The sequence below is a fragment of the Hypanus sabinus genome, chromosome X1 (assembly GCF_030144855.1).
Source record: "Hypanus sabinus isolate sHypSab1 chromosome X1, sHypSab1.hap1, whole genome shotgun sequence".
Lineage (NCBI taxonomy): Eukaryota > Metazoa > Chordata > Chondrichthyes > Myliobatiformes > Dasyatidae > Hypanus > Hypanus sabinus.
This window is the reverse complement of record NC_082738.1, coordinates 13855775-13869830: the sequence shown is the minus strand read 5'-3', so window position 1 is coordinate 13869830 and position 14056 is coordinate 13855775.

The following is a 14056-nucleotide window of genomic DNA, read 5'->3' as shown; positions in this document are numbered from 1 at the left end:
CAGTGAAAGTTAATGGGATCCAAGGGAAATGACAAGTTGGATCCAAAGTTGGCTCAGTGCCAGAAAGCAAAGGATCATGCCAGTAGGTACTTAAGTGGCTGAAGGGCTGTTGGCACTGAGGTTCCATAAGGTTGGCGCTCAGGCCTTTGATTCTCGTGGCATATATTGATGATTTAAACTTAACTACAAGAGCCATGAAGTCCGCAGAGGGTAAAAATGTGGCAGAGGGGTTGATATTGGGAAAGAAAGCTGAAGATTACAAGAAGGTATCAATGCACTTGTCAGGTGGGTAGAAAAGTTTAGTTCATAAAAATGTGAAGTAATGCATTTTGAGTGGGCAAATGTGGCTGCAGAACATGCAATAAATACACAGGTGCTGCCATGTATGGAAAAATATAGAGCCCTTGAAGTGTATCTCCACAAACCCCTGAAATTATTAGGGCAGGTAAATAAGATGGTAAATATAAAGGCACATGGGATACTTTCCTTTATCAGGTATGTCAAGTATACAGTCCTGGTTCACTTGGTGCCACTCTTAGCAAGGTTCAGCAACTTCAGTACAAAGTCTAGTTAACAAGCCAGAGAGTGCTGCACAGTGTTTTAGACGAGACAGTAAATCAAGGCCCTGCCTCCTTTCATTATTGAATGTGAAAAAAAAACCATACCATTATTTCAAAATAATACATAAGTGCAGTGTTCTGGCCAGTATCTGTAACCTTTCACCCACCATACTGTGCACAAACTCACTGGTGAGTTTCCTACTTTACATGTGCCAGGCAACAACATCCTGGCCATCTGTGATGATGATGATTGTGGAGGAGATGTTGATGCCAATCTGAACTGACTGAGGTCTACAAGTGAGGAAATCAAGGATCCTGTTGCACAAGGAGGTATTGAGACCTAGGTCCCACCAGGCGTTCATTGTTGCTGGTATTCCTGGCATTCCCTAAAGCCTGGAATTCCCTGCCCAATGAAACTGAGGGAGCAGCTTCATGGGGAGGATGCAGTACTCATCACTACCTTCTGGAGGAAAAATAGGGGTGGCCAATAAATGGTAGCCTTGCCCATAACATGAGGATCCTGAAAATTAATGTTTTAAAAACTCCCCAATCTTGACTACATAGCATCAAATTCACCCTGTGCCAGCACATTACTGAATCAGTTAAAATACTTCTCGAATACCAAGAGGTGAACAAACTAGTCAACAGTATAACTGAACTCACGAAAATAGGAGCCTACAGATTCGGTGAGACAAAGTAGTTAAATTTCTGCTTTCCTATTGAGAATATTTGAATCATATGTGTTGTTCACTTCATGAAGAAAACAAAGTACTTGAAAAAAGAAATTTAGTTCCAGTAGTTAGGAACTAAAAAAAAAATCAATATTTGGCACTAGGACTAACTGACCTTTAATTATGGACTGTTGTTGTAAACCGTTCAAGATTAATTTGTCAACTGGTCAGGTTTAATAAGATAATGAAAATCCCTGCTCTACCAGTTGAATCTATTTAATACATTTACTTCCCACTCAGATCATTAAACTGTGAAGACTGCCTTAAGGTGTGTTTAAATAGATACAGAAATGATTCCTTGTTGAATTCAGCAGAGCCTTCATTATTGAATGTAGACTGTCAATATTTACATTGGAGTTGCCAGTCTCAGTGATGGTTCCTCCCAAAATTTAGTGGAAAGCTCTTCCTTTCCTTCCATTTTTAAATCACTCTGCCCCGAAGAGCAGCTTTTAACTTATGCATTCTTGGCAAAGAAATGAGTTTGCTGCAAAATGATGTGGGACCCACAAGTTGCTGACTACTTTACAGAAATCTTATACATGACAGTTGGGCAATGCAGTGAATTGGATATGGGATTTGCACTCCTGGGGCTTAGTTCAAACTGGATACAAGGGCTCATGAGGAAATAGGAGCAGGAAAAGAGTCTGCCCTGTTATTCATTATGATAAGATAGATAATCTGCCCTAGGAAGCTTCAACCCCTTCAGTGCCAATTACATACAACCCACAAATCCCCAAGCTTTAAACATGTATCTACCCTCCAGAGATTCACTGCCCCCTGCAAGAAGAAATTTGTGTGCACTTCAGTTTTAAATGATTTCCCTCTTGTTTATATTGCCCCCCTTGTTTGAGTAATACCTACTAATGAAAACATATCAATGTCTACACTATCATGCTTCTTTAGGATTCTATAGAGTCATAGAACACTACAGCACAGAAGAAGGCCTTTCGGTTCATCTAGACCATGCCAAATCATTAATATGCCAGGTCCCATCAATCTGCACCTGGGCCATAGCCCTCGCTTCCACTTACCTATCCAAATTTCTCTTAAATGTGGAAATTGACCCCACATCCACCACTTATGCTGGCAGTTCATTCCACACTCACACAACACTCTGAATGAAGAAGTTTCCCCTCATGCTCTCCTTAAACTTTTCACCTTTCATTCTTAACCCATGACCTCTAGTTGTAGTCCCACCCAACCTCAATGGAAAAAGTCTGCTTGCATTTACCCTATCTATACCCCTTATCATTTTTATACCTCTATCAAATCTCCCCTCAATCTTCTATGTTCAAAGAAATAAAGTCTTCGCCTATTCAATCTTTCCTCATAACTCAGGTCCTCAAGTCCCGGCAACATCCCTGTAAATATTCTCTGTACTCTTTCAAACTTGTTTACATCTTTCCTGTAGGTAGGTGACCAAAACTGCCCACAGTATTCCAAAGCAGGTCTCACCAATGTCTTATACAACTTCAAAATAACATCCCATTTCTTACACTCGATAGCACCACACACAAAATTCTGGAGGAACTCAGCAGGCCAGGCAGCATTTATGGAAAAGAGTACAGTCAACATTTTGGGCTGAGACCCTTCATCAGGACTGGAAAGGAAGAGGAGAAGTCAGAATAAGAAGGTGGGGGTGAAGAGGGGAGGAAGAAGTACAAGATGGCAGGTGATAGGTGAAACCGGGAGAGGAGGAGGGGTGAAGTAAAGAGCTGGGAAGATGATTGGTGAAAGAGATAAAGGTCTGGAGAAGGGGGAACCTGATAGGAGAGGGCAGAATACCATGGAAGAAAGGGAGAGGGGGAGGAGCACCAGAAGGAGGTGATTGGCAGGTAAGGGGATTAGTTAAGAGTAAGAAACAGGAATGGGGAATGGTGAATGAGAGGAATTGGGGGGGGGGGCACATTTACTATAAGTTTGAGAAATCAATGTTCATGTCATCAGGTTGGGGGCTATCCAGACCGAATAAAAAGTGTTGCTCTTCCAACCTGATTGTGGCCTCATCGTGGCAGTAGAGGAGGCCATGGACTGACACATCGGAATGGGAATGGAAAGTGGAATTGAAATGCGTAGCCACTGCTTTTTCTGGCAGGCAGAGCAAAGGTGCTTGGTGAAGTGGTCTCCCAATCTATGCCAGGTCTCACCAATATACAGGAGGCCACACCGGGAGCACCAGATACAGTCGATGACCCCAACAGACTCACAGGTGAAGTGTTGCCTCACCTGGAAGGACTGTTTGGGGCTCTGAATGGTGGTGAGGGAGGAGGTGTAGGGGTAGGTGTAGCACTTGTTCCGCTTGCAAGGGTAAGTGCCGGGAGAGAGATCAGTGGAGAGGGACAAATGGAGAAGGGAGTCACGTAAGGAGTGAAAGGTGGAGGTGAGGGAAAGGTGTGCTTGGTGATGAGAACCAGTTGGTGATGGCGGAGGTTACAAAGAATCATATGCTAGACATGGAGGCTAGTGGGGTGGTAGGTGAGGACAAGAGGAAACCTATCCCCGGAGGGGTGGCAGGGGGATGGGGTGAGAGTAGATGTGTGCAAAATGGAAGAGATGCAGGTGAGGTCAATGTTGATGGTGGATGAAGGGAAGTCCTTTTCTTTGAAGAAAAAGGACATCTCAGTTGTTCTGAAATGAAAAGCCTCATCCTGACAGCAGATGCTGCGAAGAAGGAAGAATGAAGAAAATGGAATGGCATTTTTACAAGTGTCAAGGTGGGAAGAGGTATTGTCTAGGTAGCTGTGAGAGTCGGTGGGTTTATAAAATATATCATTAAGTAGACTGTTTCTGGAGATGGAGAGAGAGATATCGAGAAAGGGGAGCGAGGTGTCAGAAAAGGAACAAGTCAATTTGAGGGCAGAGTGGAAGTTGGAGGTGAAATTGATGAAATTGTCGAGCTCAGTATAGGTGCATGAAGTGGTCCCAATGATGTCACATAGGAAGAGTTGGGGAGCAATGCCAGTGTATGCCTGGAACATGGACTGTTCCACACAGCCGACAAAAAGGCAGGCACGGCTGCTGGCCTGGCTGTGAACATTACCTCGCTTTTTTAATATATACTATTTCTGCTTTTGCACGACTTTTAATCTATTCACTGTAATCTATTTATTTATTTTTTTCTTCTATATTACGTATTGCATTGAACTGCTGCTGCTGCTAACTAAACAAATTTCACGTCACATTCTGGTGATAGTAAGCTTGATTCTGATTCTGATCCCTCCAGCATTTTATGTGTGCTGCTTTGGATTTCCAGAATCTGTAGATTTTCTCATGTTCCTGTACTCAGTACTTTGATTTATGAAGGCTAACGTGCCAAAAGCTTTCTTTACAACCCTCTCTACCTGTGATGCCACTTTCAAGAAATTATGGACCTGTATTCCCAGATCTCGTTGTTCTACCACACTCCTCAGTGTCCTATCGTTCACTGTGTAAGACCTATCCTGGGTGGTCCTCCCAAAGTGCAACATTTCACACTTGTCTGCATTAAATTCCATCTGCCATTTTTCAGCCCAGTTTTTCAGCAGGTCCACATCTTGAGTCTCTTCTGGACTGTCATGACCACAAAGATTGGTGTCATCCGCAAATTTGCTGATTCGGTTGACCACATTATCATCCAGATATTTGATCTAGATTATATAAATTGATTTATATGTTTCAGTAAGATTATCTCTCATTTGAATTGAATGCTGTTTGTTTGATCTGGTTTAAGCAGTGTATATGCATGGATTGCCTGTTGACTACATTTATTGAATTGGAATGTTGTCGGTGCGGAGAAATTAAACTTACTGCAAAAGCTTTAGCGAATAGAATCAAAAGTTTTCAAAAGGAATATAAGAAAAATGTGAGGTAAATTAAAGGTTTAATACCATAAATTAAGGATTTATGGGAGATATGGAAAATGTTTTACGTGCAGTCTTATCTTAAAAGCTTGAATGGTCTCTGTGAAGCTGTTGCTGAGCAACATCACATGTTGTTCTTACTTCCAGAGCCAGAGCAAAGTAAAAAAAAAGCTGCAAGTTTTGTAGATATTGTAGTGTAGGGGATGCTGAACAATGGCTGAACAAACACATGCTGTTGAAGGTCATGTTGTTGAAACAAGTGAAAATGTTTTTCACATTCCAAGGCATGTTTTGACCACGCAAAAAGTGGAGGGCTCACAGGATGATGTGAACCCGAGTGACAGTGCATCATATGTCCAAGCTCCAAGTTCTGCTGCAATCAGTGTTTTCTATATTTAATATCTCCTCTGCACACATTAAAATAGAAGCTAATTTAGCTGCCTCGTTTCCCTTGACCAGTATACTCAAGGTCATCCGAGAAAGCTTGTCAGAAGTTACCAGCAGGTTGACCCTAAGGAAGGATATCTAAAGGCCAAGGTTTTACTACAGGAACATTTCTGTGAAGAGCAGAAAAATTCATAGCCTAAATGCAAAAGCATCTTTCTTAGGCACCTATCAAATCTGAAGGTGTGAAAGCTCTTCAAGACTATGGGCTATTTCTTAGAGGCTGTTGTAATGCCATGGGAGAAGGGCGGTGCATACACGAGCTGGACATGTCTGCCAATATCTCGATTGTTGTAAAGAAATTGCCCTATGTGCTTAGGGATAAATGGAGAACAGTGGTCTGTGAACTGCAAGAAAGGCACAACCATAAAATTACTTTCATTGACATCATTTATTTTATTGAAAGGTGAGGAAAGACAGTATTTGGGAATACTACATGCTACATCACCTGCTATGAGCAAAGGTGTGAACAAAACTAAGTCACAACTTGCTTCTAGGCTAAGGGAAGCAGTTTTGCCACAATGCTCTAAAAGGAATCTGGGAAATTATAGGCCAGTAAGTTTGACTTACTGTAGGTAGTAGGTAAATTATTGGAAGGAGTACCAAGAGATAGGATCTACAATTATTTAAATAGACAGGGACTTATTAGGGAGAGTCAACGCAGCTTTGTGCGTGGTAGGTCATGTTTAACAAATCTATTAGAGTTTTTTTGAGGAGGTTACCAGGAAGGTGGATGAAGGGAAGGCAGTGGATGTTGTCTACATGGACTTCAGTAAGCCCCTTGACAAGGTCCCACATGGGAGGTCAGTTAGGAAGATTCAGTCACTAGGTATACATGGTGAGGTAGTAAATTGGATAAGACTTTGGCTTAATGGGAGAAGTCAGAGAGTGGTAGTGGAGGATTGCTTCTCTGAGTGGAGGCCTGTGACTAGGGGTGTGCCACGGGGATCAGTGCTGGGTCCATTGTTATTTGTCATCTATATCAATGATCTGGATGATAATGTGGTAAATTGGATCAGCAAATTTGCTGATGATACAAAGATTGGAGTTGTAGTGGACAGTGAGAGAAGTTTTCAAAGCTTGCAGAGGGATCTGGACCAGCTGGAAAAATGGGCTGAAAAATGGTAGATGGAGCTTAATACAGACAAGTGTGAGGTATTGCACTTTGGAAGGAAAAACCAAGGTAGAACATACAAGGTAAATGGTAGGACACTGAGGAGTGTAGTAGAACAGAGGGATCTGGGAATTCAGATATAAAATTCCCTAAAAGTGGTGTCACAGGTAGATAGGGTAGTAAAGAGAGCTTTTGGTACATTGGCCTTTATAAATCAAAGTATTGAGTATAAGAGTTGGAATGTTATGGTGAGGTTGTATAAGGCATTGGTGAGGTCGAATTTGGAGTATTGTGTGCAGTTTTGGTCACCGAATTACAGGAAGGATATTAATAAGATTGAAAGAGTGCAGAGAAGGTTTACAAGGATGTTGCCAGGACTTGAGAAACTGAGTTACAGAGAAAGGTTGAATAGGTTAGGACTTTATTCCCTGGAGCGTAGGAGAATGAGGGGAGATTTGATAGAGGTGTATAAGATTATGATGGGTATAGATAGAGTGAATGCAAGCAGGCTTTTTCCACTGAGGCTAGGGGAGAAAAAAACAGAGGTCATGGGTTAAGGGTGAAGGGGGAAAAGTTTAAAAGGAACATTGGGGGGGCTTCTTCACGCAGAGAGCGGTGGGAGTGTGGAATGAGCTGCCAGATGAAGTGGTAAATGCAGGTTCACTTTTAACATTTAAGAGAGACTTGGACAGGTACCTGGATGAGAGGGGTTTGGAGGGATATGGACCAGGTGCAGGTCAGTGGGACTAGGCAAAAAAATGGTTTGGCACAGCCAAGAAGGGCCAAAAGGTCTGTTTCTGTGATGTATTGTTCTATGGTTCTATGTTTCTAATTGTGGCCACTTTGAGAAATAAAGCTAGAACTGAACCTGGAACTAATGAAAGGGTTTTCCTGTTCTGTGAGGTTGACCATATGTACATTAGATTTGTGCTCTCAGTTAGATTGCTTTCCTAAAGGAAAATGGGGTCTGCTTTGGTAGTTTGTGTACAGGACACACCAGCAAGGATTGCAGGGAGCGCCTTTCATGCAAGATATGCAGTGGCAAGAGCAGATCACAAGTTCATGAAGCTGGTTACAAATTCTGCAAAACTGGTGAATGAACACTAACTGAATAGTTTACCTTTGAGAAAGAAGGAAGCTAACATGCCTAATAATAGGAAGATTGCTGAACAGTGTGCTTTAAATCTAAGCAAAAGGTTTAAGAAGGATTTGTCATTTCACACTGACTGCACAGTTTTCATGAAGAATGTCATCTCCAAAGGTTATGCCGAAAGAGTGCCAGCAGAGGATCTGGAATGCAGTGATGTGAAGGGCTGGTATGTTCCACATCATGGTGTTTACCACCCCAGAAAAGGGAAACTTCATGATGTGTTTGACTGTGGAGGAACTTTTCAGGAAATGTCACTTAATGCTCAGGGATCAGATCTTACTAGTTCATTGACTGGAGTTAAAGCCAGAGTCAGAAAAGAACCAGTGGTGATCGTAGCAGATGTTGAACCAATGCTTCATCAGGTTAAGGTACCAGCGGAAGATGTAGATCTACTGAGGTTTTTTTGGTGGCCTGGTGGTGACCTCAAGCAAGATATGGTGGACTTTAGAATGGTGGTACATTTCTTTGGGGCAACTTCATCACTGAGCTGTGCGAATTTCACTCTTAGGAAAAGTGCAGAAGATAATGAAGAACAGTTCAGCTGTGAGACAGTGGATAGGGTTTTGCATTGCTCCTATGTGGATGACTGCCTTGTGTCAGTGTCCTCTGAGGAAGAAGCGGTGTCTTTCTATCATATCCATCTGTACTGAAGGCAGTTTTCAACTCTCAAAGTGAATAAACAACAGACCTAGTGTACTACCTGTGATGCCAGAAGAGCAAAGAGTGGAAGACATGAAGGATTTGGAGTTGGATCAAGATATTCCTTCAGTGTAGAGAGTGCTGGGTATGTAATGGTACATTCAGTGTGACACTTTCAAGTTTAAGATCATGATCCAAGATAGACCACTTACCGGAAGGGGGATCCTTTCCACAGTTAGTTCCATCTATGCAACACACACAAAATGCTGAAGGAATTCAACAGGTCAGGCAGCATCTATGGAAAAGAGTACAGTTGATGTTTCGGACCAAGACCCTTCATCAATTTCCTCCAGCATTTTATGTGTGTTGCTTGGATTTCCAGCAGCTGCAGATTTTCTCCTGTTTGGAGCTCTGTCTATGATCCCTTGGGAATCTTCTGTCCAGTAGTGTTATCTGCTAAGAAGATCTTACAAGATCTGGGATGTCGCTATACCAACATCAGTTGCTCACGAGTGGACAATCTGGCTGGAGAACTCTGCCAGTTGGAAGATTTCAAGGTTGTTAGATGTTTGAAACCCTTGGATTTTGGAAAAGTTGCTGCTGTGCAGTTACACTACTTTACAGATGCAAGCAAAGATGGCTATGGAGCAGCGACCTGTTTATTGTTGCACAACACACAGTCTCAGGTGCACAGTGCTTTTATCATGGGAAAATCTAGGGCAGCTCCATTGAAGTCGGTTTCTATCCCTTATATTGAGCTCATTGCTGCTATGATAGCAAGCTGGCTGGACACACTGTGGAGGAAGAAGTTGCACATGAAACTTCAGGACTCACTTTTTGGACAGATAGTATTTCTGTGCTGAAGTATATCAAGAATGAAACTTCCAGGTTCTAAACCTTTGTTGCTAACTTTGTTTCAGATATTCTTACGGTCTCACATGCATCTCAATGGAGGTATGCAAACACTTCAGGTAACCCGGTAGATAAGGATTGAAGGTGAAGGCTTTCCTGAAGAATGAGACATGGGTGTCAGGATCTCAGTTTCTTTTTCTGCCTGAAAGCAAATGGCCTGTGAATCCAGATTGTTCTGGAGAACTTCAGCCTTTCTAGATGATCTGGAAGTCAAGGGGAGTGCCATGAAGATTGAAGAGGAGTTGGATGCAGTAACACGTGAAACTCCCCGTTTCCTTGGCTGCATAAATCTAGGGAAGACACTCTCTGGTCCCGCCAAACCCATGAGATTGAGACGGCTCTCCCACCCCAAACCCCCATTTGTGTGGATGCGGTGTAGTTTGCTACCCTGTTACAACTCAGCGCAAAGAAACAACAGACAGCATACTGCAAACAATTAAAGAAATTATATTTATGAATCTTAACTTAACTGAAAGGTTAGTAAAGAAAAACAAAAAGAAAAGGGCCTATTTTAATTAAACAGCAAATGTGCACAAGTTGGACCTCAACGTTTCACCAAATTCACCGATCCTCAATCAATCTCAGCACCTGGCTTCATCGAATCAGTTCTGCACCGGGTCAAAACCTATGACCTGTTCTCTCCAGCATCTTTTTTCTTCATCTCATGCCAAACAAAAACCCCAAGCCCAGCCTTAGTATCCCTCACCAGATAAACCTCCCCCAGTTCTACCAGCCTAATTGGACAGCACACATTCCTCCCCATCCCTTATCTTCAACAGTAACCCAAATTGGCTGAAAGCAGAACAGACTACTCTTACAGAGCTGCTAAATGAAATACCCACAGCATAGCAGTGAAAATGTGAACCAGGGCATTCCACATGTATAATCCATCACTTCTCATCTTGGACCCATTTGAGGAAGACAGTGGCCTGGATTCCTAGATTTAAGAGCTTGCTCTTGTTCCTTACTTGGAAGAGGAAGCAATTGAATATTGTTCTTGCTCAGTCTGACTTGGATGAAGAACAACAAGGGTATTCTTTGGGGAGAGAGATTGGATTGAGAAGGCCAGATTGGCTGAGATCATCTCTCAGTGGAGGAGCCAGAAGGCTGAAATGGAGATTGTTAGTTTTTGCCAAAGTAAGAGATTTCCAGATCAATTATCAAGTTTACAAAGGCGATAAAGGTCCTCAATTCTACAATGAAGGTATAGAATCTTGACAAAGCGTGTTTCCACACTTTCCTTTGTGAAGTAGAGGCCTAATGATCATCCAATTACTAAAGCATCATCTGATCTCAATGACTTGGAAGCATCAACACCCAACCATCTGTTGCTTCTGAAGATCTCACCATTCTTACTGCCAGGGGTGTTCCAAAATGCTTGTTGTAAATAGAAGGTCCAATACATGTCAAACTTGTTTTGGAAACAGTGGATCAATGAGAGTTTACCACAGCTATAAGAACATCAGAAATGGTCAGGCAAATTTCCTCCCTGGAGATACTGTGCTTATAGTTGATGACACAGTGCCTCAAACTCATGGACCATAGGAACAGTCATTTAAGTCTTTTGAGTCAGAAAGACAGAAGAGGTGTGCATCAATATCAAGACCAGCTGTCTGGATATCTATGTATAACCAAGATCTGTCTTCTGCAGGAGGCAAAAGTTTGAGGAACTACAATTCGAGAAGCTTCATAATTTTGACATGACTTACAGACTCAACAGAGAGTGGTGGTAAAGATCACTCTGTACTAGGCTAAGTGGTGACCTAGATGACTGTTGTATGACTTGGATTGGTAGGATTGGGTCGAGCCAGCATGGATTTACCAAGGGTAAATCATGCTTGACTAAGCTATTGGAATTTTTCGAGGATGTAACCAGGAAGTTAGACAAGGGAGATCCAGTGGATGTAGTGTACCTCGATTTTCAGAAGGCATTTGATAAGGTCCCACATAGGAGATTGGTGGGTAAAATCAGAGCTCATGGCATTGGGGGGGAAGATATTGACATGGATAGAAAACTGGTTGGCAGATAGAAAGCAAAGGGTAGCGGTGAATGGGTGTTTCTCGGAAAGGCAGGTGGTAACTAGTGGGGTGCCACAGGGCTCGGTATTGGGACCACAGCTGTTTATGATTTACATCAACAATTTAGATGAAGGCATTGAGAATAACATCAGCAAGTTTGCTGATGACACTAAGCTGGGTGACAGTGTGACATGTGATGAGGATGTTAGGAGAATTCGGGGTGACTTGGATAGTCTGGGTGAGTGGGCAGATACTTGGCAGATGACGTTTAATGTGAATAAGTGTGAGGTTATCCACATTGGGAGTAAGAACAGGAAGGCAGATTATTATCTGAACAGTGTAAAGTTAGGTAAGGGAGAAATACAAAGAGATCTAGGAGTCCTTGTTCATCAGTCACTGAAGGTGAATGAGCAAGTGCAGCAGGCAGTGAAGAAGGCTAATGGAATGTTGGCCTTTATTACAAAGGGAATTGAGTACAAGAGCAAGGAAATCCTCTTGCATTTGTACAGGGCCCTGGTGAGACCACACCTGGAGTATTGTGTACAGTTTTGGTCTCCAGGGTTAAGGAAGGACATCCTGGCTGTAGAGGAAGTGCAGCGTAGATTCGCGAGGTTAATTCCTGGGATGTCAGGACTGTCTTACGCAGAGAGGTTAGAGAGACTGGGCTTGTACATGCTGGAATTAAGGAGATTGAGAGGGGATCTGATTGCAACGTATAAGATTATTAAGGGATTGGACAAGATAGAGGCAGGAAATATGTTCCAGATGCTGGGAGAGTCCAGTACCAGAGGGCATGGTTTGAGAATAAGGGGTAGGTCATTTAGGACAGAGTTAAGGAAAAACTTCTTCTCCCAGAGAGTTGTGGGGGTCTGGAATGCACTGCCTCGGAAGGCAGTGGAGGCCAATTCTCTGGATGCTTTCGAGAAGGAGCTAGATAGGTATCTTATGGATAGGGGAATCAAGGGATATGGGGACAAGGCAGGAACCGGGTATTGATAGTAGATGATCAGCCATGATCTCAAAATGGTGGTGCAGGTTCGAAGGGCCGAATGGTCTACTTCTGCATCTATTGTCTATTGACTTGTCTGGAAGAAGAAAGAAGAAAGAGGACGTTTGTATGAATGTTAAGATTTCATGTCTCCTATTTTTAGTAGTATGTAGTTGTAATTATTAAGTGTACTAATTAAGGGGCTGGTATGTAGGAGCCATGTATCTATTTTTTGCTTGTATTGTATTTTGTGTTGCATATCTATTATGAGTAATTTGTCATGTGGATTGGGGTGTGGTAGATGTGAAAAGTATAGTTACATATTCATGCTTTGTCTCTAGTCAGTTTTAGTCTGGTTAGAGCAGGAGGCAGGTCAGGGGAATGATACTTCTCTTATTTGAATATGCTGAGACTGCTTATTTTGTTATATCATTAGTTTTAGTTTCATTAGTTTTTATTGTTACAAGATTGTTCATCTTTGCTGGTTTCTTAATAAAGGATCGAACATACTTCCTTCAACTTAGAACTTTGTCTCTTTGGAGCACGTCATTCAGTGTCAACCCCCCCCACCCATGCTTAGTCTCTGTGCAGTTTTGGTTTGTTTTAAAGTAACCACTACACATAGGAAAGTTAAATTACAAGGAAAATTCTAGAAAAAAAACATTTTTACACCCTAATTCAACATCCCCCCCCCCTTTGATTCCAATTCCCACAAAAAGAATAACTACACCCAAAAATTCAGAGGCAGAAAAACTTGTGGTACCTGTGCCAAGATTACAACTTAATCAAAAGGACACCCTAATCTAACAAGTTTGATGGCTCTAGGCCTGTACTCACTGGAGTTTAGAAGAATGGGAGGGTGGCGTGGAGGGGGATTGTGGAATCTCTTTGAAAGCTGTCAAATATAGAAAGGCCTAGATAGAGTGGATGTGGAGAGGATGTTTCCTATAGTGGGAGAGTTTAGGACAAGAGGGCACAGCCTCAGAGTAGAAGGATGAAGAAGAATTTATTTAGCCAGAGGGTGGTGAATCTGTGGAATCCTCCAATATCTAACATCACCTTAATAAGAACAAACTTATAAAAGAAAGTTCTCCTTCAATGAGACCCTACATTTCAAACTTTACATTGATTCATTCTACTGCTTTACCACAACCCAAATGTATTGACTTATTCCATTTACCTCATCATAATATAACCAAAAATATTAACTCCTTCTGAAAGTGTGTTGTAGAAAGTATAAATTATTGCTGATTCTAAGTTAATAGAGCTCTTACTCAAAAGTCAAGGGTTACTTTGAAATGATGACATGATGAGCCCAATGAACTGTTTCTGTGGTTTAATACTTTGTGACAAACTTGACAAAATAAGTCAACTTCCTCCCCTCCAGCACTGTGGTTTTCAAGAGTGGTGTAATACCATACAATAGAGCTTGGGTGAAAATTGGTAGCAGATGCTAAATTCACTCAAATGTCTACACAGCACAAATGGAAAAAAATGCTAGGGGCATATGTAAATAAGGCATTAGTTCAATCTTTAAAAATAAACTTTCAATCCTGATATTGAGGCTGATATTTTCAAGTTTTGATCCTTGTATGATGGATATTCACTGTTCATGGCCATGGGGTCTTTCTGTTTTGCCAAGCTCAGCTTTCTGAACACA